Consider the following 26,748-nt stretch of genomic DNA (forward strand, 5'->3'; position numbering starts at 1 on the left):
AAGGACACCATTTACTATATTGTCAAAAATATACAGTACCTAGAAATGAATTTAACAAAGATGTACAAAACCTATACAAAGAATTTGATACAAGTTGATTGAGTTTTCTAACCTAACTCAGGTATATGCATTGATTTTATTTTCCAACTATCAAAAAAAAAAAAAGCTGGTTATAATTATCATCATATCTCTCATTCAAACACTGGTGTCTAAAATCTAGAGGAATTTTGATGTGTTATATAAGGATTTTGATGAATGCAACGTTAGTTCTGATGATGACCATCTCAAATCAAATTTACAGAATCTTTATCATTATTTCGTGTCTTATCTAAACATTGAAGGAACATCTGAATTTCCATTCAGGTACTACATTAACTGAAGAATAAAAAGATTTTAATTAATGAGTACACAGAGAAACCAGGCAGTGTTTTGTTCTGTTGTGCATGGGGTCGCTATGAGTTGGGAGCGATTTGACTACACCTAACAACAGAGAAGTCTGTTGGATCATAAGATCTAAAGTGGCATTTTATGGGTGTATAAAACTTCAATATATCTGAGTTTCTACTCAGACAATGGATTCTGAATTAAGTGGTCCAAATCAACAGATATATATAGTATTCATTCACCCTTGTATTTGAATGATTTGAAAATTTTTGCCTTATTCTTTAGCTCTTCCCTTTTAGAGCTACCTTTAAATGTAGGTGAAATAGACAGCTTCGTTTACGTGATATTTATAAAGACTTCTCCAAATTCTTCTCCATTAGTCTGAAAATGTCAAAAATCCAACCACTGATGATTAAATTTCTTGGAGATAAGACACTATGTCCCCTGGAATCCATTATTAAAATGCAAATACTTCTAGGAGGGGGTACCATAAATAAACCACTATCCAATTTTAACACCGTGACTTAATTTATCTGACTCATAAGCAAGATTCTGAGGGATCAATTCTAGTAATGTAGAGGAGAAAAGCAGAGTGCTCTCAGGGAGGTGGATCCAGAGCACACAGTGCTACCATTAGCCAGATGGGTTGGCACAGTGGGGCATCCTGGAAGTAATAAGTTGCGACATCCAGTGTTAAAAGTGAAAAGACACTGGAGATAAGTATAATGCTCATTACAATTTAGCTGAAGACACAGTCCTGCTGTCAAGTCATGTCTGAAAGACTATCGATTATGGCACTTTATCATATCTTGATTTTCACTGCTGATGGACTGTTCTCGGTGGCACCCTAGTAAAATATAGCAAACCCATGAAAAGAGGAGTTATGTTTTATTCTCTTATAGACCTTGGGACACACACAAAAAAACCGTTGCCATTGAGTCCATTTCGACTCATAGCAACACTGTAGAACTGGGTAGAACTGCCCCATTGGGTTTCCAAGGAGCGGCTGGTGGATTTAAGCCGCCAACCCTTTATTTAGCAGCTGAGCTCTTAACCACTGTGCTGCCAGGGCTCCTTGAACTTACTAGTACTCAACGATACCACTTGGTGAATTGAAAATTCATTTAAAAACAAGTAACTGAACTCTGAGGGCATAAAAATTACGTTTTGAAATCAGAGCTAGCATTTCTCTTAGTAGTAAAAGTTGGTTGTAGACAATATCAAGTGTTTGCAAGGATGCAGAACAACTGGAACTTACATACTTGCTAGTGGGAGTCTAAATTGATACAACCAAGTTTCCATAGGCCTACTCAATTTATACACCAATAAATCAAGAACAGACATGTCCACCAGAGAAGTGTGTTCAAGGATATTCAGAAAAGCTTTATTCACAATAGCCCAAACCTGGAAAAAACAAATTGTCCACCAAGAGTAGAATGGACACTAAACAGGATTCTACAGAGCAACAACAACAGAAACTACTGCTATATGCAGCAACATAAATGAACCTCACAGATACAGTGAAAGGAAAAAAAAACTTATTGCTGTCAATGGAAACCCTGGTGGCAGTTCGAATCCACCAGGCACTCCTTGGAAACTCTATGGGGCAGTTCTACCCTGTCCCTTAGGGTCGCTATGAGTTGGAATCAACTCCATGGCACTGGGTTTGGTTTTTGGTATTGCTGCCAAGTCGATTCCAACTCATGGAGACTACATATGGTACAGAGTAGAAATGAGCCCTATAGGGTTTTCTTGGGTGTCTTCTTCACAGAAGCAGATCACCAGGACTGCTTCCATGGTGCCACTGGGTGGGTTCGAACCGCCAACCTTTTGATTAGTAGTCAAGTGCAAATCATTTGCACCACCCAGCCAGACACAAGAATATGTACCTTATGATGCCATTTATATGAAGTTCAAGAACAAGCAAACTAATCCAAGATGATAGAGGTCAGAATAGTGGCTGTCTTTTTTTGGAGGGACACTAATGTAGGAAGGCCATCAGGAGCCTTTTTTGGTGCTAGAAGTGTTCTATATTTTGACCTGTGTGGTGATTACAGGAGTATATTCATATGCAAAAATTCATTGAGCTGTACACATGTACACATTACTGTGTATAACTCATGCCTCATTAAAAAGGTAAATAGAAAAAATGCTTGTTGTTTTCCAGTTCTTAATATTTGTTTTAATCACTTTAATTATGGGAAGCCAATTTTCTTTAAGCATATTTTGGCTGTTGGCTATAATTTGAATGTCTGAACACTTGAAAGGATCCTTTAGTAAATCAAATAAGTAATCGTACTCTTTCTTCCCCCTACACAGGTATATAAGCCATTCTGTCGCAACCGAAACCATTTTCTCCTCATTAACATCTAAAACGAGCCCTAACCAGAATCCCTACACAAATAGAGAGCAAGAGATAATGAGGCAGGCACAGAAAAGAATAGCGCCTCCAACTCTAAGACTGAAGGAGCCCCATGGGGCTGAAGGCAGTAGCTCATGCCATCCCTGAGGCTTCTACTGATTTAATAAGGCATGTACAGAGATGCCTCTGATTCTTGAGGCTTTACAACTGACATGCATAAGACACTTATCAGCTAAGTCCTCTGTCTTAGCTCTCCAGTCTTGCTATAACAGAAATACCACAAATGGATGGCTTTAACAAACAGAAATTTATTTCCCCATGGTTTAGGAGGCTAGAAGTTTGTACTCAGGGTGCCCGATCTAAGGGAAGGGTTTCTCTCTCTGTCAGCTCTGGAAGAAGGTCCTTCTCTCTTCAGCTTCTGCTTCCTGATTCCTTGGAGGCCTCCATGTGTCTGGACATTTATCTTATCTCTCCTCTGCTCATTTGTTTGATTTCTTTTATATCTCAAAAGAGATTGACTCAAGAGACACACTACACTAATCCTTTCTCATTAACAGAACAAGGTCAACCCATTCCCAAATGGGATTATAATCACAGGCATGTTGTTGTTGTTCGGTGCCGTCGAGTCGGTTCCGACTCATAGCGGCCCTATGCACAACAGAACGAAACACTGCCCCGTCCTGCGCTGTCCTCACAATCGTTATGCTTGAGCTCATTGTTGCAGCCACTGTGTCAATCCACCTCATTGAGGGTCTTCCTCTTTTCCACTGATCCTGTACTCTGCCAAGCATGATGTCCTTCTCCAGGGACTGATCCCTCCTGATTACATGTCCAAAGTATGTAAGACGCAGTCTCACCATCCTTGCTTCTAAGGAGCACTCTGATTGTACTTCTTGTAAGACAGATTTGTTTGTTCTTTTGGCAGTCCATAGTATATTCAATATTCTTTGCCAACACCACAATTCAAAGGCGTCAACTCTTCTTCGGTCTTCCTTATTCATTGTCCAGCTTTCACATGCGTATGATGCCATTGAAAATACCATGGCTTGGGTCAGGCGCACCTTAGTCTTCAGGGTAACATCTTTGCTCTTCACAGGCAAAGAGGTTAGGATTCAAAACACATGTTTTTTTGGGGGGGACATAATTCAACCCATAACACCCTGTATCTTACATAAGGCAGTCCTTAGCTGTTGTTGCTGTTAGTTGTGTTGACTCTGCTCCAACTCATGGCGATCTTACGTGTAACAGACTAAAACACTGCCCGGTCCTGCATTATCTCCATGATCTTTGAAATGTTTGAGCTCATTGTTGAGGCTAATGTGTCAATCCATCTCATTGAGGGTTTCCCTCACTTTCTCTGTCCCTCTACTTTACCAAACACGATGTTCTTTTCTAGCAATTGGTCTTTCCTAATGACATGCCCAAAGTAAGCAAGTTGAAGTCTTGCCCTCTTTGCTTCTAAGGAACATTCCAGTTGTATTTCTTCTAAGACTGATTTGTTTGTTCTTCCAGCAGCCATGGTATATTCAATATTCTTCACCAGCACCACAATTCAAATGTATCAATTCTTCTTCTTTTTTTTTTTTTCATTGTCCAGCTTTTGCACGCATATGAGGCAATTGAAAAGACCAACGCTTGGGTCAGGCACACTTTAGTCATAGGGAGTCATAGAAATCTAGAATAGGAGGCCACTTGAGAATTATTCCTCACACAAGTCTGGAATCTATGGTGAAAGTGCAAAAGGCAATTAAGAGCAACCAAAAATCAGAACCAGGGAAAGAGTCACGGTCAGCTGCCATCTCTTTCTCCACTGATTAACATGGCTAATATGGCATTTGCACAAAGAGGTTGTCATGGATTGAATTGTGTCCCCCAAAAATGTGTATCAACTTGGCTAGACTATGATTCCCAGTATTGTTTGGTTGTCTACCATTTTATGATCTGATATGATTATCCTATGTGTTCTAAATCCTAACCTCTATGATGGCTGCAACAATGGGCTCAAACATAACAATGATTGTGAGGATGACGCAGAACTATGCAGTATTTCGATCTGTTCTACATGGGGTCACACCTAACAACAACAATATGATGTTAATGAGGCAAGATTAGAGACAGTTATGTTAATGAGCCAGGACTCAATCTAAAGGACCAGGTTGTATCTTGAGTCAATCTCTTTTGAGATATAAAAGAGAGAAGCACAGAAAGGAGAGGGACCTCATGCCACCAAGAAAAAAGTGCCAGGAGTGGGGCACAGCATCCTATGGACCCAGGGTCCTTGTGTTGAGAAACTCCTACACCAGGGGAAGACTGATTACAAGGACCTTCCTCCAGAACCGACAGAGAGAGAAAGCCTTCCTCTAGAGCTGGTGCCCTGAATTCAGACTTCTAACCTCCTAAACTGTGAGGAAATAAACTGTTAAAGCCATCCACTTGTGGTATTTCTGTTATAGAAGCACTAGATAACTAAGACTGAGGTGTTCAACATATTTTAAGTTAATGATTAAAGCAGAAAGGAGTTTTTTTTGGTAAGTAACTCCAGGAAACCCTGGTGGCGTAGTGGTTAAGTTCTATGGCTGCTAACTAAAAGGTTGGCAGTTCGAATCCACCAGGTGCTCCTTGGAAACTCTATGTGGCAGTTCTACTGTGTCCTATAGGGTCGCTATGAGTTGGAATCGACTTGACAGCAATGGGTTTGGTTTTTTTTTTTTTTTTTTGGTTTTAAGTAACTCCAAGTGAAAATTATCAAAATTTGAAGAAATTCTATTGAAAAAGATGCAGATAAAGATGTTAACTTCAACTTTCCTGGTCAAAGTCCACTGAAAAATGGCCTCAGTGATTTTACCCACAGACTTTTCAGAGAGACTTTTAAAGCAAGCCTACAGTCCATCAGCAAAATGGGAACCGAAATCTTTGCCTCCTTTGCTACCAGACAATGGCTGCGTGAAAAGCTAGTGAGTGATGTGTCTGAATTTCTTAGACGAATGCAGTAAATGTTCTGTGGGCACTACATAGATAAGTTGGATTCATTTCCAAATATTTGGATTAAAACTGCTGGCCTCATTTTCACCAACAAACAAGTCATTAGATTATTTTTCTGGGCCCTTTATCAGACTTCCCACGTGAATGGGTGCACACTCATCATTTATCACACTGTAATTTCATGTTTTAAATAGCTAGACAGAATCATCCACCATCAAGTGTTTTTCTCATATTGAAAAGAGCAAAATCTGTCAGTCAACCAGAAAAACATTAGCAAGTACAATAAGAAATCTTAAATATTTCCCTTTAAAATGATAATCATGTTTTCCTAGGCTTTTTTTAATTTTAGAGTTCCATTCCTGTCCCTATAGTATCTTAGAGCCACTTTTCCAAAAGACCTAAATGTTTGCCCATTTATAAAATTTCATCTCTCTGGATGAAAGTGATGAAAACTTTAAAATTCATGCCATTTATTTGTTCCCTTTCTTTGATTCTTCATGGATATGATGGAGTGTAAAAAAAGTAGTAACTTAGGCTTAACACTGATTCTAAGAGAAAAACCACAATAATTTTCAGAAAACAGGTTAACACTGGAAGTCAAGAAAGCAAAACCAAGATTCAAGAGTTCCTTCTGAAAAATGAGCCTTGTCAATGATGAAGGCCCAAATAGCAATACATGGACAATGGGTTTTCTGGTCAGCAAAAAAAATAACTTTCTGTGTACATATTTCTCACAAGGAAAAAAAATTAACTCAGCAAATAGAATAAATTATTCCAGTGGCTCAAAGTAATTCTATTTACACAACTACAAATAAATAATTTTACCCTTTGGGTGGACGATGTTTCAAGGTATACTTTCTATGCAAAAGGAAGGAAACTGGGCAGCAAATGCTAAAAATGATACTTCATAAGGATTATTTATAAAATGTGTACACAACTTCATGTTTTATTATTCTTATGACAATTCATGAGCTGCTCATGAATCGAAACCCACTCAACGGCAATGGGTTTCTGGCTTTTGTGGGGGAGATTCTGATTGCTGAAAATCTCTCTCCTCAATGCTCCTAACCTGGATGGACGCATCTCAGTGCTGGATCAACTCTTGCAGCAACCTGGGATCTGGCACCCAATTCCAGCCTCTTGCTCCTGGGATCCTTCCACATACCCCAGGTTACTGGACAGAACCTAAGAAGATTCGCTGCTCTCTCATGCACCACCCACCTCGAGTGCACCAACAACAATCACTTAGCCTCTCCTTGCTCAACAGATTCCGGCAGGGCAGAGGGTTTGCAGTACCATAGCCACTCCAAAAGCCGCAGCCAACCCAGCTCTCACTGTTTGAGGTTCAGGAGTCCTACCGCGCTGCACCCTCCACCTCACAAAACCCGAAAACCAAACCCACTGCTGTCAAGTCGATTCCAACTCATACAGACCCTATAGGACAGGGTAGAAGTGCCCCATAGGGCTTCCAAGGAGCACCTGGGGGATTTGAACTGTAGACCTCTTGGTTAGCAGTTGTAGCACTTAACAGCTACGCCGCCAGGGTTTCCCTCCAGCCCCCAGGAGTCACAATATCGGCACTGCAGAGAGCCCCACTGAAACCCCCAACCCACCCTGCAAGGTTACAGGTGAAATTCTCTTTTCAAAGCCCTCTCTCCTCTCCATACTCTAGGTGCTCTCAAAATTGCCTTGTCTGCCAATTCCTGCATCGACTGAATTTCAATCCCTAGCGGAAAGTGCAATTTTAAAATTCCATTACACCTCTTCTCTGTAACCAGAGTAGCCGGAGAGGCTCAACTCATTATTGAGTAATAAACACAGAGTGGATTCATTTTATCCAAGAGCTGCTAGCTACCTATAGCTGCACACCATCATGCCCTTTTCCCGCTGGGGAAGTAAACAACCTTAACAATTCTCAATCCATTCCAAACTTTTTAGTTACCTTTGTTATTTAAAAAGCCCCATATACACAGCATCACCTCTGAAATATTCTTGCCTTAAAAAAAAAAAATTGAACCTGAATCTAATCACTTTTCTAAATCTACTAGCTTACAGAAAATACCAGGGATAGAGAAACAAGTTAAATAACACCATCAGGAAGCAATTGTCAAGAAAGTGAAACTTGCCATAAGACGAATGACCCTGCTTCTCCATCAAATCAATGTCATAAAGAAAAAAAGAGAGAAAGAGATGAAAAACTGCATAAGAGAAACTTACAAAACAGTAAGCAAACGCAAAATATATAAATTTGAAAGCAAGTGTAAAAAGACACCTTTGAAACAACTGGGGAAATTTGAATATGGATCCAGTATCATAGGACATTAAAGAATTAATATTAATTTTTTTAGGAACAACAATGGCATAATGATTTTGAAAAAAAAAGTCCTTATAGGTTAAAAATATATACAAAAGTATTCATATGTGAAATGAAATAATGGCTGGGATTTGCTTTAAATTATTCCTTTAAAAATATTTTCTAAATATAAAGAAAATAAAAGTTAGGAGGTGACAGATTAAACCAAGATTGGCAAAGTGTTCATAACTGTTGAGGTGGGTGATGGGTCCATGATAGTTCATATACTATTCTCTCTACTTTTCTGTATGTTTGAAGTTTTTCACTAAAAAAATTTTTTTCTTTAGTTTTATGATGAAAATCTTCAAATTTGTTTTGTTCTGAGGGCCTTTTTATCCCACCTGCTGATAGGCTCAAGCTAGGGGGCAGTGATGGCTCAATGGTAGAGTTCTTACCTTCCATGTAGGAGACCTTGGTTCAATTTCCGGCCAGTGTACCTCAAGCACAGTCACCACTCGTCTGTCAGTGGAGGCTTCCATGTTGCTATGATGCTGAACAGGCCTTAGCAGAGCTTCCAGACTAAGATGGACTAGGAAAAGAGGCCTGGTGACCTACTTCATTGGCTTCTGAAAAAGCCAGTGAAAACCCTATGGCCCACAGCAATCCAATCTGGTTGTATATGGGGTCCGTATGAGTTGGAGGCCGAGTCCACAGCCCCTAAAAACAAATAGCCTTGTTTCCTCTGAAATTAGTTCTACCACCACACCTTCTCTCCTCAGTGCTCTGCCCTACACTCCATTGGCACTAGAGAAGCCAGACATCCAATCAGAGGACACCTGCATAGTCTTCCTGTCTTGTAGACCCTCAAAATTCTATGAGCAATCCTCTTGCCTCTCCCACCTCCGCTTGAAAGCATAGAAACACCACTCAAGCCCACTTATCCTCTCTGATCCCCTTTGGGAAGGAGAGTGAAGGGGTAGCCTTTATTCACAAAGATTGTACTCCAAAGCCCACCTCCTTCTCTGTCCTAGGTCACCTCTTTAGTCTCTCACTGGTAAAGTTTGACAAACTAGTGTCCTTTCTTGCACCTGGAAACAGACCGGGAGTTGTATCTGGCCTACGAAAATTTGTAATTTTGTTCTCAGCAGGATGTTACCTTTGTTGTTGTGGGGGTGAGGGGAGAAAGGTGGCATAAAAAGATCTCAATCGGCACCTCCCACCACTCTTGCCTCTAGTAGGTATCAGGTTACAGTGCCAGGCAATGGAGACACCAGGCAAATAAGACACATGCACCCTGGGTTTCAGGTTGGGTCCAGAATCTGCCACTTCCAGCCACAGGACCTGAGCAAGACCCTGGAGCAGCCTTGAGAGTTAAGACTGGTGTCTTTAACTGTAAAATGAAAGCAGTGGCTGAGATGACTCCCAGATCCCCTGGGGATCACACCACCAATGACTGAACAAAACCATTGGCAACACCTCAAGTGAGACCTGAGTCCAGCCCTCTGCCATAGTTAATTCAAAAATAAAATAGTTAGTTGGCATGCAGGATAGGTGGATCCTGTAGGAGTGGTTGCACTGAATGGAGTGGTGGAAAAAATTATGTCATCGCCTTTGCCTGCTTTCCCTCAGCAGATGGCTGGTGAGTGTTCCGGATCAGCTGCAGCCTTCATGGCTCACGTACAGGTGGTGCACACAGGCCTTCCCTGAGGCCTAAAGCAACATGTGAGAAACAGACGCCATCGCTGAATTCTATCCCTCTAGCTAGTCACTATGCCACAGGCATTTAGAATCACACTATGTCACCATGTCCAATGTTATCTCGCTCAAACAGCCTACCTCTATTATGTGAGCTAGGCCAGTACACAGCCAGCTGAGAGGATTTTAGGATAACACATCGTAGTGGGCATTTGTCATGCTCTGGGACTTGCTGTACACCCTTCCTATACTTAGGAATCTCTCGCTTATGAATCCAACTGCCCCAAGGGAGAAGACATTTATTTTCCCAGGCTCCCTTGCATTTAGGGTGAACCACCATCTCTGGGTGTTAAGTGAATAAATAAGTAAATAAATAAACAAGCTTTTATCTAAGTAACTGTATTTGGGGTAGCTTTGCCTGTACTCTAACACAAGCAAAATGAAAAGATCCTGGTCTACAGGACTAAAGGCTCTTCCATCTCTGTATTATCTATGGATTTAAATATAAACTCTGTGTGTGTGTGTATGAATATACACAGACAGAGACAGAGACTCTCAAAAATGTGTGATATATCTTCTCTGGCCCTTCACAGTCATGTTTCTCAAAACAGTTGTCCACCCTTGCTTTCTCCATTTTCCCATGTCTCTATTACTCAGCCTGGCTTCCGCCTCTACCACTACACTCAAACTCTTCTTCCTAAGGCCACTCTGGATTTCCATATTGTCAAATTCAAAAGACACTTTTAAGGCCCCATCTTTCTTGATCTATTGACAGCGTTGACACTGTCAATCACTGCCCCCGTCCTTAAACAATATTTTCTCTTGGGTTCCGTGGCACCACCCTCTCCTGGTAGGTCCCAACCTTTGGTCTCCTCTTTTTCACTCTCCTCTACCAGCTCCAGTTCCTCTACCAGACTGTTAAATGTTGGGAGTTCCTAAAGACTTACTCCCCTTCTCTTCCTCCTCCTCTGAGGCAAGTCTATCTACTCTCATGGTTGATTTACATCCTCAGCCTAAATCTTGTTGTTGTTAGGTGAGGTTGAGTTGGTTTCGACTCATAGTGACCCTAAGTACAACAGAACGAAACACTGCCCAGTCCTGCACCAACCCCACAATTGTTGCTATGTTTGAGCCCATTGTGGCAGCCACTGTGTCAATCCATCTCGGCCAGGGTCTTCCTCTTTTTCACTGACCCTCTACCTTACCAAGCATGATGTCCTTCTCGAGGGACTGATCCCTCCTGGTAACATGTCCAAAGTACATAAGACGAAGTCTTGACATTCTAGCTTCCAAGGAGCACTCCACTGGTACTTCTTCGAAGACAGACTTGTTCGTTCTTCTGGCAGTCCATGGTATATTTGATATTCTTTGCCAACACCATAATTCAAAGGCATCAATTCTTCTTCAGTCTTCCTTAGCCATTGTCTAGCTTTCGCATACGTAGGAGGTGATTGAAAATATCATGGCTTGGGTCAGGTGCACCTCTGTCCTCAAAGTGACATCTTTGCTTTTCAACACTTTAAACCTGCCTAAATCTCTTCTGGGTTTCAAGTGCATTTCTCCAGCTTCTTACTTAACCTCTGTACTCAAATATTTAATGCATTTAATACGTTCAAAGCTGAATTCTTGATCCTCCTGCCAAATCCCTTCTCCCCCTGTGTTCTCCATATCAGTAAATGGTACCTCCAACCTTCCAGGTGCTCATGCCAGAAAATAGGGCATTATTCCTGAGCCCCATTCTCTCTTACCCCTTCATCTAATCAGAAAGTTCTATTTATTCTAATTCCAAAATATACCTTAAATCTACTCACTTGCTCCATCTTTACTGTCACCATTCAGATCTAATCCACCACCATCCTGGCCCAGACCACTGCAATAGCTTCTCAACTGGTTTCCCTGCTTCCACTCTGGCCACCCCTAATTCATTATCCACACAGCTGCCAGAGTAATCATCTTAAGCCATGAAACTCCCCTAGTCAAAACCCTGCAGTGGCTTCCTACTATATTCAGGAAAAAATCTTAAATCCTTTGCATGGTGTAAAGGGCTCAGCACCATCTGGCCCCAGCTCCAAGTTTATCTCACGTCGCTCCCTCCTCCCCTGAAATCCCTTATAACCTCTACGCTCCTGAAAGCTACACTGGCATTTTGTCAGTTTCCATGTGAATCAAGTTTTTGGATCTCAGGCTCTACACACATGCTGTTTCTTCTAAAAAGTTCTGCCTTCTACTCTTTGCCTTGTTAATTCCTATTTGGTCAGTAAGACCGAGTTCACTAACACCGCCAAAGGGGCACATTCTATAAAAACTGTGCCCCAGTCTAAATTATTATCCTATTATTCTATTCCGTAATCCTTTGTTTTTCCTTTGGAGTATTACAACCATTTATAAATACATATAGATGTATATTTAGACAGAAAGAGTTGTAATATAGAGATCTGTCTCTGCTACTAGACTGTAAGATCCCCAAGGGCAGAGATTATGCTTACTTAGTTCCTAGCAATAGCCCCAGCTTCTACAATGTTCAGTAATGAATGAAAAAAAAAAAAAACTAAATGGATGAACAAAAATAGTACGCATCATGATTTTAAACTAAAAAAAAGTTACAATATATTGTACTCATCTATCCTCAGTTATGGACTGAATAATATCTCCCCAAAATATGTGTTGAACTCCTGGCCCTTGTATCTACTGAGGTGTCCTGTTTGGAAATAGGATTTTTCTTTTGTTGTGTAAATAAGGTCATACCAGTGTAGGGTAGATCCTAAATCTAATCACTTCTGAGTTCTAAAAAGACCAGAAGAGACACAGAAAGGGAAGAGAGATACCATGTGAGGGTCATCTAAAAGCCTAAGACCAAAGAACTCCCAGGCCTACTGACAAGGAAGCAATCAACATGGCTGAGACTCTGATTTGGACTTCTAGACTCCAGAACTGTAAGAAAATATATTTCTGTTCTTTAAAGCGAACAGCTTGTGGTATTTGTGTGACAGCAGTACTAGGTAACTAAGACACCCTCTTTTCATGAAGTAAAATCTTGTTATGAATAGATGTTATTATCACATTAGGTGCCATCAAGTCGGTCCCAACTCGGGAGAACAAAACACTGCCCGGTCCTGTGCCAACTTCACAATCACTGCTATGTTTCAGACCATTGTTACAGCCACTGTGTCAATCTATCTTGTTGAGGATCCTCCCCTTTTTGCTGACTGTCTACTTTACCAAGCATGATGTCCTTTTCCAGGGGCTGGTCCCTCCTGATAACATGTCCAAAGTAAGTGAGATGAAGTCTCACCATCCTCACTTCCAAGGAGCATTCTGGCTGTACTTCTTCGAAGACAGATTTGTCCATTCTTCTGGCAGTCCATGGTATATTCAATATTCTTTGCCAACACCACAATTCAAAGGCGTCAGTTCTTCTTTAGTCTTCCTTATTCATTGTCCAGCTTTCTCATGCATAAGAGGTGGCTGAAAATACCATGGCTCGGCTTAGGAGAACTTTAGTCTTCAAAGTGACATCTTTACTTTTTAGCAATTTAAAGAGGTCTTTTACAGCAGATTTGGCCAATGCAATATGTCTTTTGATTTCTTGACTGCTGCTTTCAGGGGCATTGATTATAAAAAAAAAAAAATAGAGCCAAGTAAAATGAAATCCTTGACAATTCCAGTCTTTTCTCAGTGTATCATAATACTGGCCCAGTTGTGAGGATTACTGTTTTCTTTACGTTCAGGTGTCATCCATACAGAAGGCTATAGTCTTTAATCTTCATCAGTAAGTGCTTCAAATCGTCTTTTCTTTTCACAAGCAAGGTTGCATCGTATCTCAGGTTATTAATGAGTCTTCCTTCAATCCTGATGCTGCATTCTTCTTCTTTATATAGTCCAGCTTCTGGGATAATTTGCTCATCATACAGATTAAATAAGTATGGTGAAAGGATACAACCCTGATGCACACCTTTCCTGATTTTAAACCATGCAGTATCCCGTTGTTCTGTTCAAACAACTGCCTCTTGGTCTCTGTACAGGTTCCTCACCAGAACAATTAGTGTTCCGGAATTCCCATTCTTCACAGTGTTATCAATAATTTGTTATGATCACAATTAAATGCCTTTGCAGAGTCAAAGTTATGAATAGATACTACTGCTATATTTTTGGGAAAATATATTGGGAAAGCTTGGATTGCATAAGAATTCCAAAACATAAGGCAACATCAGACTAAGTCCCCCATTAAGAGAAGCTACAAAAGCTGGATTTTTTTTAAATAAAAATAAAAAACAGCTGTTTGAAGATACTGGTAAGTAAGCAAGGCAAAAAAGGCTTGAGGGGACAAGAGCCCAGAGAGAAGGAAAAGACATTAAGGTGAGACTTATATTTGCTACTACTTTCTACTTTCAGGGCATTTATCGATTCCTGGCCCGGCCTTAGAGGCCAAGCAGAAAGTTGCAGACCAAAGCTTATAGCTGACTCTGGGCTTAAAGACAAAAAATTGAAATCAGGACTACCAGTACCATGAGAACTTGAGGAGACAAAGTCCTGGAGAAAAGGGAACCTCAAAAAAAAAAAAAAATGAATCTAATATTCTGCTCACTTTTGAACTTGAGGCATTTACTGAATCCAAAGCTGTATGTTGTAAGAAGAAAAAAGAAGCAGAAAGCTGCTGATAAGAGGTTCAAAAGCTAAGCAGAGTTTTTAGCACTTTCACTCTGCTAAGGGAAACAAAAATTGGAATTCAGGGACTACCACAGACAAGACCAAAAAAACCCAAAACCAAACCCACTGCCATTGAGTCGATTCCAACTCATAATGACCCTATAGGACAGAGTTGAACTGCCCCATATGGTTTCCAAGGAGCGCCTGGTGGATTTGAACTGCTGACGTTTTGGTTAGCAGCCTTAGATCTTAACCACTATGCTACCAGGGTTTCCACCACAGACAAGAAGGCCTGGTAAATACCTATGGCTTTCAGTTGAGATTCCCAGTGGGCTATTTTTCTGTAGGAGTCAGACAAAAAGAAACAGACCAGCCTAAAACTCCACCCCACTCATCATAATTATTGATTGAATCTGATGAATAGCTTTACTCTAACCACTTGCCAGAAAAAAAAAATTACATGTTCTCTGGAGGAAGATAGCAGCATCCAGAAGCCCTACAAATTTTCATATAGGATACTAGGTACTTGATAAAAATTTATGAAGTATAACAGGAAACACAAACAAATGACCAAAAAATCAGAGAAGAGACAGGCAATACATAGACTCACAGGTGATCGAGACATTACAGCTATCAAAAATGAATTTTACTTTAACTATAATTACTATGTTGAAGAACATATATTACAGACGGGCAATTTTATCAGATATTGGGAATCTATATAAAAAATCTAATGGAAATACAGTTATTGAAATTAGAAACCCAATAGATGGTTATGGTTTAAAGAGCATACTAGACATAACAAAAGAAGGGACCAGTGAAATAAAAGAAGGGTCAGTAAAAAAAAGCCAAACAGAAGCAAAGAGAAAGAAAAGAATTGAAAATACAAAAAAAAAAGTTTAAATGACACAGGAGACATGGATAAAAAGATGAACACACATGCAATTGGAATCCCAAAAAGAGAAGAGAGAATGAGATAGAAGAAACACCTGAAGCGATATTAGCCAAGAATTTTCCAAAATTGATGAAAGGTATCAAGCCACAGATCCAAGAAGCTCCATGAATTCCGTTAGAAGAAATACAAAGAAGACACACCTAAACCCATTACAGCAAAACTCCTGAAAACCAAATATAAAGAGAAAACCTTAGCAGCAGCTAATATGGGGAGAGGGAAGAAAGGAATAGCAGATATAAGTAGACTTGACTCAGTTTTATGCTCAGTCATGAAATTTTGATAGCTTCTCTCACACACTTTGCTATTAAGTGAAACTAAGGATAAAAATCCAGATAATGCCCTCTTAAAATCCCAAAGCTAAAATTTTATATTAATCTGGGACAGAGTTCTACACGATATCAGTTGTGCCATGCAAATTCTTTATTTCTTTTTAGTTTTAAAAATCTGTCATTTACTATATAAAGAAAAAAGATTTTCATTGAAGTCTGATGCTTCTCTAACTCCCCAGGTGAATATAGAAAATACATCTGCTGCTGAGAATCAACAGTATACTAACATGTATTCAGAACTTCATTTTCCAGCAACCCAAGGCCCCTATGGTAGAGAATAAAAACGAATTATCATTAGGGTGTGGTTAGATGGCTCTCAACATGTAGACAAAAGCTGCTATTGGTAGATAATTAAGCATGATGAGCTCATTATAATTTCAAAAGATTCAAAAATTTACTGTGATTTTTCTAACAACTTATAAAATTGTTCACCTTTGTTAACAGAATTCAGATACAAAGCCTTAAAGATATATTTATGATAATCATCTACCAGCCCAGGCTCTGTATGAAGTATTTCTCTTACCAAATGAGTCCAGAAATTCTGGGATAGAAAAATGAAGCTTGAAAACATAACTTCCCTGTCACATAGCCGTTCCTCGAAAAGATCATGGCTGTTACTAGGCACTACAGGTGACTATATATCCCCATTAATTGTGATTTTAGATACTGACCTAATGAATGATAGCATAATAAAAAAAGATGGAAGGCGATTCAAAGAAACCAACAGAATAAACTTATGCGGGAAAAAAAAAAGGTCAAAGCTTCCACGTAAAGACTTAGACCATTCAAAACCTCTAATGTATATTAATAACAGTGTTTATTTGTTTTTGTTTTAGTGCCAGTCATGTAGGTCAAGGAGAAATAAGACCTCTGTTGCTTATTCCTCCTCCAAGGCCTGACATTTTGATTTAATGACCCTGAGACTATCTACTAGAACTAACATTTTTTCTGGTCCATGTTTGAAGGAAATCCTCTCGCAACAGGAGTGAGTCACGTTATCCAGAGGTGGCCAGATGGGCAATCCAATCCCCCTGACCACTGTGATGAAGGATCCCTGGTGGCACAATGGTTATACTGCTCATCTGCTAACCAAAAGGACTGTGGTTTGAACCCACCAGCTGCTCCATGGGAGAAAGATGTATGTACCAGTCTGCTTCTGTAAAGATTTACAACCTTGGAAACCCTACGGGGGCAGTTCTAGTCTGTCCTATCGGGTCAGAATCAGCTCAACACAATGGGGTTATTGTTTGCTTGTTTTTTGGCCCCTGTGATTGGTTCAGAGATGGACACATGACCCAATCAAAGTCACTGAGAATCAATCTTAGGATTTTCTGGAAAGGCTGAGATACAGGCATGCTCCCTCCTCAGACACACTTATATCTAGGGATGCTGTAAACTTTTTCCAATATCTAAAAATGAAGCCAAAATAAAGAGCAGAGCCAAGAGATCCAAATCCCCATATCAAGCCATCCCAGAAGCCAGATGCCCCTGACTACTTACATAAGTCAGTACATTCCTTTTTTGCTTGAGTCACTGTGAGCTCAGTTTCCTATCACTTGTAATAGAAAAAGTCCCAACTAATACATTTGCTCTGGAGAAAGGCATCCATTTCAATAGGTTCTTTTGTGAGACACCTCAAAAGAGTTCACAGCTGTAAGTGCTGGTGACTGGAGTGAATCAGGTTAGGTCTCAGGGAAGTCACTGACAAGGACAGATATACTTTGGAGGAAAAGTTCTAAGCTGCACTGGATCTAATGCAAATCTACGGAGTATGAATAGTGCCACACCAGCATCTTGCATGAAAATAAAAGTAAAGTCATTTGATTCCATTCTAAGTGATCTTTCTCCAACTTACCAGGCTACCAAATTTCTCAAGTCCTTTCTGGTAATTAGCAGGCATAACATGAAACATAACAACAAAGAACTACATTCAGTTTCCATTAAAATTATCAATTGCTACAAATGCAGTTACTTTTACAATAGACCATATTTGGAATCATGCTCATTTGCAGGCATTCAGTTCCAGTTTATTTAAAGTCTATAGTCACCTTGCCTACCATGCATCTATCAGTTTGTTGTACTATGGTGGTTTGCATGATGCTGTGATGCTAGAAGCTCTGCCATCGGTATTTCAAATATCAGCAGGGTCACCCACAGTGGACAGGTTTCAGCAGAGCTTCCAGACTAAGACAGACTAGGAAGAAGGACACAGTGGTCTACTTCTAAAAAAATTGGCCAGTGAACACTTTATGAATACTCTCTGATATAATGCTGGAGATGAGCCCCCCAGGTTGGAAGGTACTCAAAATACAACTCAGGAAGAGCTGCCTCCTCAAAGTAGAGTCATCCTTAATGATGTGGATAGAGTAAAGCTTTCAGGACCTCCATTTGCTGAGGTGACATGACTCAAAATGACAAGAAACAGCTGCAAATATCCATTAAAAACCAGAATGTGGAATGTAGGAAGTATGAATCTAGGAAAATTAGAAGTCATCAAAAATTAAATGGAACCCATAAAGATTGATATCCTAGGCATTAGTGGGCTAAAATGGACTGGTATCGGCCATTTTGAATCAGACAATCATACGGTATATTATGCCAAGAATGACAAATTGAAGGGGAATGGCATCGCATTCACTGTCAAAAAGAACAGTTCAAGATCTATCCTGAAGTATGACGCTGTCAGTGATAGGATAATATCCATACACCTACAAGGAAGAACAGTTAATACAACTATTATTCAAATTTATGCACCAACCACTAATGCAAAAATGAAGAAACTGAAGATTTTCACCAACTTCTGCAGCCTGAAATTGATCAAACGTGCAATCAAGATGCATTGATAATTACTAGTGATTGGAATTCAAAAGTTGGAAACAAAGAAGAAGGATCAGTAGTTGGAAAATATGGCCTTGGTGATAGAAATGACACCGGAGATCACATGATAGACTTTTACAAGACCAACGACTTCTTCATTGCAAATATCTTTTTTTCAACAACATAAACCATGACTATACAGTGGACCACACCACATGGAAAACACAGGAATCAAATCGACTGCATCTGTGGAAACAGACAATAGAAAAGCTCAATATCATCAGACAGAACAAGGCCAGGGGCCGATTGTGGAACAGACCATCAATCGCTCTTTTCAAGTTCAAGCTGAGGCTGAAGAAAATTAAACACAAGTTCACGAGAGCCAAAACACAACCTTGAATATATCCCACCTGAATTTAGAAATCATCTCAAGAATAAATTTGACATATTGAACACTTATGACAGAAGGTCAGACAAGCTGTGGGATGGCATCAAGGACATCATACATGAAGAAAGCAAAGGGTCATTAAAAAGACACCAAAGAAAGAAAAGACCAAAATGGGTGTCAGGAGAGACTCTGAAACTTGCTCTTGAATATTGAGTAGCTAAAGCAAATGGAAGAAATGATGAAGTAAAAGAGCTGAACAGATTTCAAAAGTCGGCTCAAGAAGACAAAGTAAAGTATCATAATGACATGTGCAACGACCTGGAGTTAGCAAATCAAAAGGGAAGAACACTCTCAATGGTATTGAAAGGATGGTATTAAAGGAAGAAGTCCCAGCTACACTGAAGACATTGGCAAAAAACAAGGCTTCAGGAATTGATGGAATACCATTTGAGATGTTTCAACAAATGAATGCAGCTCTGGAGGTGCTCCCTAGACTATGCCAAGAAATTTGGAAGACAGATACCTGGCCAGCTAACTGGTAGAGATTTATACCTGTGCCTTTTCCAAAGAAAGGTGATCCAAACGAATGTGGAAATTATCAAGCAATATCATTAATATTTTTGCTGAATTTTGCTGAAAATCATTCAAAAACAGTTGCAGCACTACATTGACAGGGAACTGCCAGAAATTCAAGCTGGCATCAGAAGAGGATGGGGAATGAGGGATATCATTGCTGATGTCAGATGGATCTTGGCTGAAAGCAGAGAATACCAGAAAGATGTTTACCTGTGTTTTATTGACTATCCTAAGGCATTTGACTCTGTGGATCACAACAAATTATGGGTAACATTGTGAAGAATGGGTATTTCAGGACACTTAAATGTGCTCATGCGGAACCTGTACACAGACCAAGAGGCATCATTCGAACAGAACAAGAGGATACTGCATGATTTAAAATCAGGAAAGGTGTGTGTCAGAGTTGTATCCTTTCACCATATTTATTCAGTTTGTATCCTGAGTAAATAATCTGGGAAGCTGGACGATATGAAGAAGAACGGGGCATCAGGACTGGTGAAAGACAATACGCAGATGACACAACTTGCTTTCTGAAAATGAAGAGGACTTGTAGATCAAAGACTCAGGCCTTCAGTTTGATTAAAAAAAAAAACAAAACCCATTGCCATCAAGTTGATTCTGAATCACAGCGACCCTATAGGACAGAGTAGAACTTCCCCATAGAGTTTCCAAGGAGTGCCTGGTGGATTTGAACTGCCAACCTTTTGGTTACTAGCCGAAGCACTTAATCACTATGTCACCAGGGTTTCCCAGTTTGGATTACACTTCAAAATAAAGGGGAGAAAAAAAACTCACAACTGGACCAATAAGCAACATCATGACAACTGTAGAAAATACTGAAGTTGTCAAGGATTTCATTTTCCTTGGATTCACAATCAATACCCATGGAAGCAGCAGTCAAGAAATCAAAGGACACATTGCATTGGGTAAATCTGCTACAAAAGACCTCTTGAAAGTGTTCAAAAGCAAAGATGTCACTTTGAGGACTAAGGTGCACCTGACCCAAGCCATGATATTTTCAATTGCCTCATATGCATGCAAAAGCTGGACAATGACTAAGGAAGACTGAAGAAGAATTGGTTCATTTGAATTACGGTGTTGGCGAAGAATATCAAATATACAATGGACTGCAGAAGAACAAACAAGTCTGTCTTGGGAGAAGTACAACCAGAGTGCTCCTTAAAAGCAAGGACACTAGACTTCGTCTCATGTACCTTGGACATGTTATCAGGAGGGATCAGTCCCTAGAGAAGGACATAATGCTTGGCAAGTAGATGGTCAGCAAAAAAGAGGAAGACTCTGGCCAAGATGGGTTGACACAGTGAGTGCAACAATGAGCCCAAACATAGTAAGGAGTGTGAGGATGGTACAGCATCAGGGAGTGTTTCATTCTGTTGTACATAGGGTCACTATGAGTCACAACCAACTGGATGGCACCTAACAACAACAACAACAACAACAGTCACCTTCCTGCTATCTTACATAAGAGAAACCATAAAGTCTCCACATTTGGGTTGGAACTATCAACAAAGACCTGATGACTGCTCTATGGTAACTTAGCAACTGGATGAATATTTCAAAGGCTTCCAAATTTTGCTCTCATTTGGGGTTTTGAGAGGACTCAGATCAATAAGGCTGAACACTGACAACTGTCATTCTATGCAGTCAACAGCCCCTGGGGTATGTTTACATTGTTCAATTTTAATCAAATGACAACAGAAGAAGCATAAATAGGGCCAAGCCTAATAGTCTGCTACATTAAAGGGCTTAGCTTCAGTGTTTCCTAAAAATACTCCAATTAAAGGCAGCTCTATGTAGTGAAAAAATTTTAAACTTAAGCTTTGCAACTTTTGAAAAATCACCCACTTCTGCAGTTTTTTCATCTGTAGAACAGGAGAGTCAAACTAAATGATTATTACCACCCAGAGCTCACATTTGAGAAATCTGTGATCCTTAAGCCTGGAAGCTTCTAGTCATGTGTCTCCCTGGGCAATGTTATTTGATATTCTGTAATTAAGTTATGGGGCCAGTTAATATTACTCATACTGCTGTTTTGCAAGTCTAGGGCAATTTTCATATTAGCATGTCAAACAGCTGAAATAAAGTTGTTTGTTTTTTGACAGAGCGAGGCTTTGCTTGGATTTTGAATTAAGAGAATGCTCAGGCTAACAGCTAACCTCGGATTAATATTTATTTTGTTAATGTCAGCTTTATGTCACACAGTGATAGTCTATTTCCGCCAGGAAATTGTTTATGCCATTGTTAAGCTCCAGCTAATGCCGCTAAATTCTAAACATAAGACAAAGGCACTAGTGAAAATCATTAATTGCCTATTCAAAGACCAATTGTTTATTTATAAAATCATAAGAGCATAAACTAAATATGCTCAGCAGAGCTAAACGAGTGGATCTTCTGAGTCGGTACCATACTCTTTTCTTCCACAGTCTCTCCCAGAATAACTGGTGACAGAAAGCACTCTCAGACCCACGGCTCTCAGACCCACGGCTGGTAGCAGTATATAGTAAGCAGCAAGACATCCATTACAAGCCATCTCTTTTTTTTTCCTACCAGAATTTTCTACCAGAATCATTCAGCTTAACTGCAAAGAGGATGTTCTGAAGCAAGAGGTGATGAAGACACTGACATGGGGACCAGCTGTAGACAGCTGGATGGTGCAGGGGAACACAAAGCGGACTTTGAAATCAAGTAGACTTCATTTTGAATTCTAGCCATTTCACTCTCTAGCTGTGTAAATTTGAACAATTTATCATTACAGTTTTTTAATCTGAGCCTCAGTGTCTGACCTCTGAACTAAGTATTTCTCAGGGCTACTGTAAGGAACAAATGAGAGAAATGTATACGTAAGATAAGCTAATAGTGCTTGGAACACAGGAAAGTATACAGAAATTGATTCCCTTTTCTTCCGGCCCACGCTTAGGCGGATCACTTCACAGCAGCCATCAGAGAGAATGTAAACTGAGTAAAGGCTCTCTTCTTCAGCCACAAATCAACAGAAGGGGCTACTTACCATGTGAGTTTACACTTTAGTAATTATTGGCATAATTTCTGTGTCAAGGCTAATGACCATATGTGACTGAAGAAGAAAAGGCACAGTCTTCATCGAGTCATCCCACTGGCCATGTGAACACAGCTTGACACTCTCGTCCCTGATTAAAAATTTAGCTACTCAGGCATTTCCCACAATCTATGACATACCACTGCGGCATCAGATTTCCTTGACTTGGTTTCGGTGTCCTAAGTTCTCCCCTGGGCTCTTTCTTGGTAAGATTGATTAGAGAAGCCTAGGGTTGCGCCACACCATTGTATTACTCCTGCGTTCATTCCCTAAGTGTAACTGTAAAAACCCACTAATGTTACTGAGCTATTTCCTGCCTGGCTTCTCATGGCATGATGCCAAGGAACAGAGATTCCAGACAATATTAGGTCATGAGGCATAAGATGATATGGACCCATAAGAAAGAGAATTTCTCCAAGAGAACTTCATGTCAACCTTTGTTTTACCAAATTCTCAGTTTTATTGACAAAGCAGAGTTCCAGGTCTCTGTGGCACCCACCTTTGAGGAGCTCAAGAACAGAACCTTCAACAGTGGTCCTCCTCTTTATCACTTCCTTACACCCTTCCAGCAGGAGTCCCTGGGTGGGGCAAATGGTTAATGAGCTTGGTTACTAACCAAAAGGTTGGGCAGCTTGAGTCCCCCCAGAGGAGCCTCAGAAGATACCTAGAGATGTACTTCTGGGGAAAAAAAAAAAATACATATATATCAGCCATTGAAAACCCTATGGAGCACAGTTCTACTCTGACACACATGGGGTTGCTATGAGGCAGAAGTGACTTGAAAAAAACTGTTTTTTGTTTGTTTGTTTGTTTGTTTGATGCCCTTCCAGCAATCTGCGTGTCCAGACATGCAATGGAATCATGCTAATGCCCAGGCTGAGAAACAGCAGGGAGAGCTCCCTGGAGGCTAGGACCTCTGAACCATAACAACATCACATCAGTTTTCTTTCAACATTAAACTATTTCCATTCAGGAAGCAAGCCTGACATCAAAAAGAAGTTTAAAGTGGAGACACCTACTGCAGCCTTATAGAAAAGAAATAGAACTTAGAGACCTCTTCCAAGGACAGTGTGATTCTCAACCTCTGATACATATAAGGGCACCCAGGTAGCACAGGGGTTAAGAGCTCGGCTGCTAAGCAAAAGATCAGTAGTTCGAATCTACCAGCTGCTCTTTGGAAACCCTATGCGGCAGTTCTACACTGTCCTGTAGGGTCGCCATGAGTCAGAATCAACTTGATGGCAACAGGTTGGTACGTATAAGACCACCTCTGGAGCTTATTTAAAATGTAAGTAATTGGTATGACCCCATACATAGAAAATCAGAAACTCTGAGGGAAGACATGGGCATCTGTAGGTTTTTGAAACTCCAAATGGAAGGCTGCCAAGTACTGGCTTAGTATAACACTGCTAGGGAGGGGTAGAAATCAAACTCAGAATTGGGGTTTCCCAGAGTGCACTGTGGGTGCTGGTCTGTGGTACGCTGTTCCTGAGAAGGGTAAGAAATGTATGCTGGAGGAGTTGTGTGGAGAAAAAAGCTGGCGAGCCACTAGGTTAAATAAAACATATTTCTTTACTTGAGCTCCTAGAACCTGTCACGGGATAATGTGCGTTGTCAGATAGGAACAGATTATACAATATCTTCTCAACTTATTTGATCACAAACATCACTTGTGAAAAGCATCTCACAGCACTATGGTAACCTCTGGAAAACGCTTGGGAAACGCTGGTCTGATACAAGCGTCCTTTATTGTCTGTGGAGGTGTCCTGGAAGGATGGTTTGGTGGAAGTATTCATTTCAAAATGTGTTTACTTTATTGCCCTCGGGGCTTTGCTGACTATAAACTGGGGCTGGAGTGCAAGAAATAGCCATCATTGAAAAATCATTCCACTCGTAGCCTAGTTTAGAATCAGGTGATAACGATACTGCTGGCCACATCTCCCCACCTGGGATGCAACTCTGAACAACTCAGCACTTCAGAACTTGGTCCCCATATAAACAAACATCAGCCCTAAATGAGTAATAACAGCCACATTGGGAATTAAAATGAGACTGTGCACACATCACTAAATTTCTTGGAATAAAGTTGCCAGGCAGATTCACGCTCTCAGCAATGCTACCCATCTTTCTGAACCTCCTTATGTAAAGATGATGCTATAGAAGCCCTTTGTCCTTCTACTAGAGAGTGGCAAGGCCACAAAAACCCCAGCATTACATAAGGGACCATTAAAAGGTGCCTTCCAACCAAGGGGTCAGATAATACCACAGTTTTCAAGAGGCAAGACTTTCCTCTTTGTTTTTGCTTTCCCCCTTACCAAAAAAAAAAAAAAAATCATTGCTGTAGAGTCGATTCCAACTCATAGCAATCCTACAGGACAGAACAGAACTGCGCCCTAGCGTTTCCAAGGAGCAGCTGGTGGGTTTGAACTGCCAACGTTTTGGTTAGCAGCCAAGCTCATAACCACTGCACCACCAGGGCTCCAAAAACCAAATTCACTGCCATTAAGTTGATTCTGACTCATAGCGACCCCGTAGGGTTTCCAAAGCTGTTAATTTCAATAGAAGCAGACTGCCACGTCTTTCTCCCACGGAGCCAATAGCAGGTTCGAACCACTGACCTCTCCGTTAGCAGTCAATCACTTAACTGCTGCGCCACCTTTTAAACTCTCAACACAAGCAACAGCCTTCTAGTTATGATTGGTTTACTCCTTTTGTAGGTAGCATTACAAATACTCAATGATTGAAAATCCATAAGCAGGGTATACAGCTGATGATGACAAAAACATTACTATCATCACACTACCTTCAATATCATATTCTAGCCAGGGAAAACAAGTCATCACAGGTATTATTATTATTTCAGTAGCTTGTGGCTTGATTCTAAGTAACTTAGGAAAAAAAACTCACCGAAGCAAATTTTGGAGCCCTGGTGGCACAGCGGTTAAGAGCTCAGCTGCTAACCAAAAGGTTGGCAGTTCAAATCTACCAGCTGCTCCTTGGAAACCCTATGGGGCAGTTCTACTCTATCCTATAGGCTTGCTATGAGTCGGAATCAAGTTGACGGCAACCGGTTGGTTTGGTAAGCAAATTTTATTTGGTCAGAATTCAGTAGCTCACACCCTGCCAGAATACTGATTACCTAAATATAAACATTACCCATTGTAATGGTTTTTCAGAAGTAGATCGTCAGGCCTGTCTTCCGAGGCAACTCTGGGTGGACTCTTAACTGCCAACCTTTTGGTTAGCAGCCGAGGATGCTGACTGTTTGCACCACCTATGGACTCCCTATTTTGTTACACAAAGCCATAAACCTTATCACAACCCTGGCTTTGAGGAGATTTATACCATTCCTCCAAAGCCTGAAATGGATAATGCCAAAATACTTTACAAACAAGTCATTAATTCATAGAAAGTAGACAGCTCGTGGGGAGAATAATACGTGAGCCAAGCCAAAAGCATAAGGTTAAGAAAATCTTCTCAAATAAGCAATGTGGTTAAATGGCTATTCTTTTCTTCACTGGAAAGCAAGGTGTAATGCAATACCATACAAGAGGTTAAAATCAGGCCTCTCCAGCAGAGAACAAATCCTATTGAAAGAAGAAATTTTCCCTTTTTGCCAAGTAGGCTGAAACGTCATCCCATCACCTCTGCCTCCCTGCCCTGCTCCCACCTTGTGGGTGCTACAATTATAATCTCTCCTTGTAGTTATTTGACCCCTAGCCTCCCCTTAAGGTACACATTTGGGTGGTTGAGGGCTATGAAAGGATTATAAAACATCCCCCAGAAAGAGTCTCTTATGTAAACTGATGGCAAGGCACCCCAGGGTACCGCAGGGTATTCTCAGTGGTGCTATAGGATGCTTTAAATTTGTGAGCAAGATATAGCTACACCTGGCATCCGTCAAACGTTGTGCAAACTATTCACTCAAGGTAGTTCACATTTTCAACATCCCATGATATTCAGTAGTTGTGGTTACTTAAGAACAAAATAAAAAATATTATTTTCTTTAAATTTATGGGCATTTTTTCAAACAGCAACTAAGTTGTTAAGATATAAATATTCATAAACTGACGGACCTAGCTACTTAATAAACAAAACTGCCAGGCATTTATTTTGATCTAGGGGTGTCACAGAAATTAATAAGACACTAGGGGTGCCACTGGAAACCCTGGTGGCATGGTGGTAAAGAGCTACAGCTGCTAACTGAAAGGTCAGCAGTTGGAATCCACCAGGCACTCCTTGGA

At 40.4% G+C, this 26,748-nt stretch overlaps 1 protein-coding gene across 12 annotated transcripts in view; it reads right to left on the reverse strand.

The window, feature by feature from the left end:
• CSGALNACT1 (chondroitin sulfate N-acetylgalactosaminyltransferase 1) overlaps positions 1-26,748 on the reverse strand; it is a 394,288-nt gene that overhangs the window by 162,763 nt on the left and 204,777 nt on the right. Inside the window, exon 5 of one of the 12 annotated variants that reach the window (XM_049866770.1) lies at positions 23,004-23,182. The exons of the other annotated variants lie outside the window; for them this stretch is intronic. The gene's annotated coding sequence lies outside the window, so the exon portion shown is untranslated. The remainder of the gene's footprint in view (positions 1-23,003; positions 23,183-26,748) is intronic. 12 annotated transcript variants of the gene reach the window in all.

This window comes from Elephas maximus, chromosome 22 (assembly GCF_024166365.1).
Source record: "Elephas maximus indicus isolate mEleMax1 chromosome 22, mEleMax1 primary haplotype, whole genome shotgun sequence".
Classification (NCBI taxonomy): domain Eukaryota; kingdom Metazoa; phylum Chordata; class Mammalia; order Proboscidea; family Elephantidae; genus Elephas; species Elephas maximus.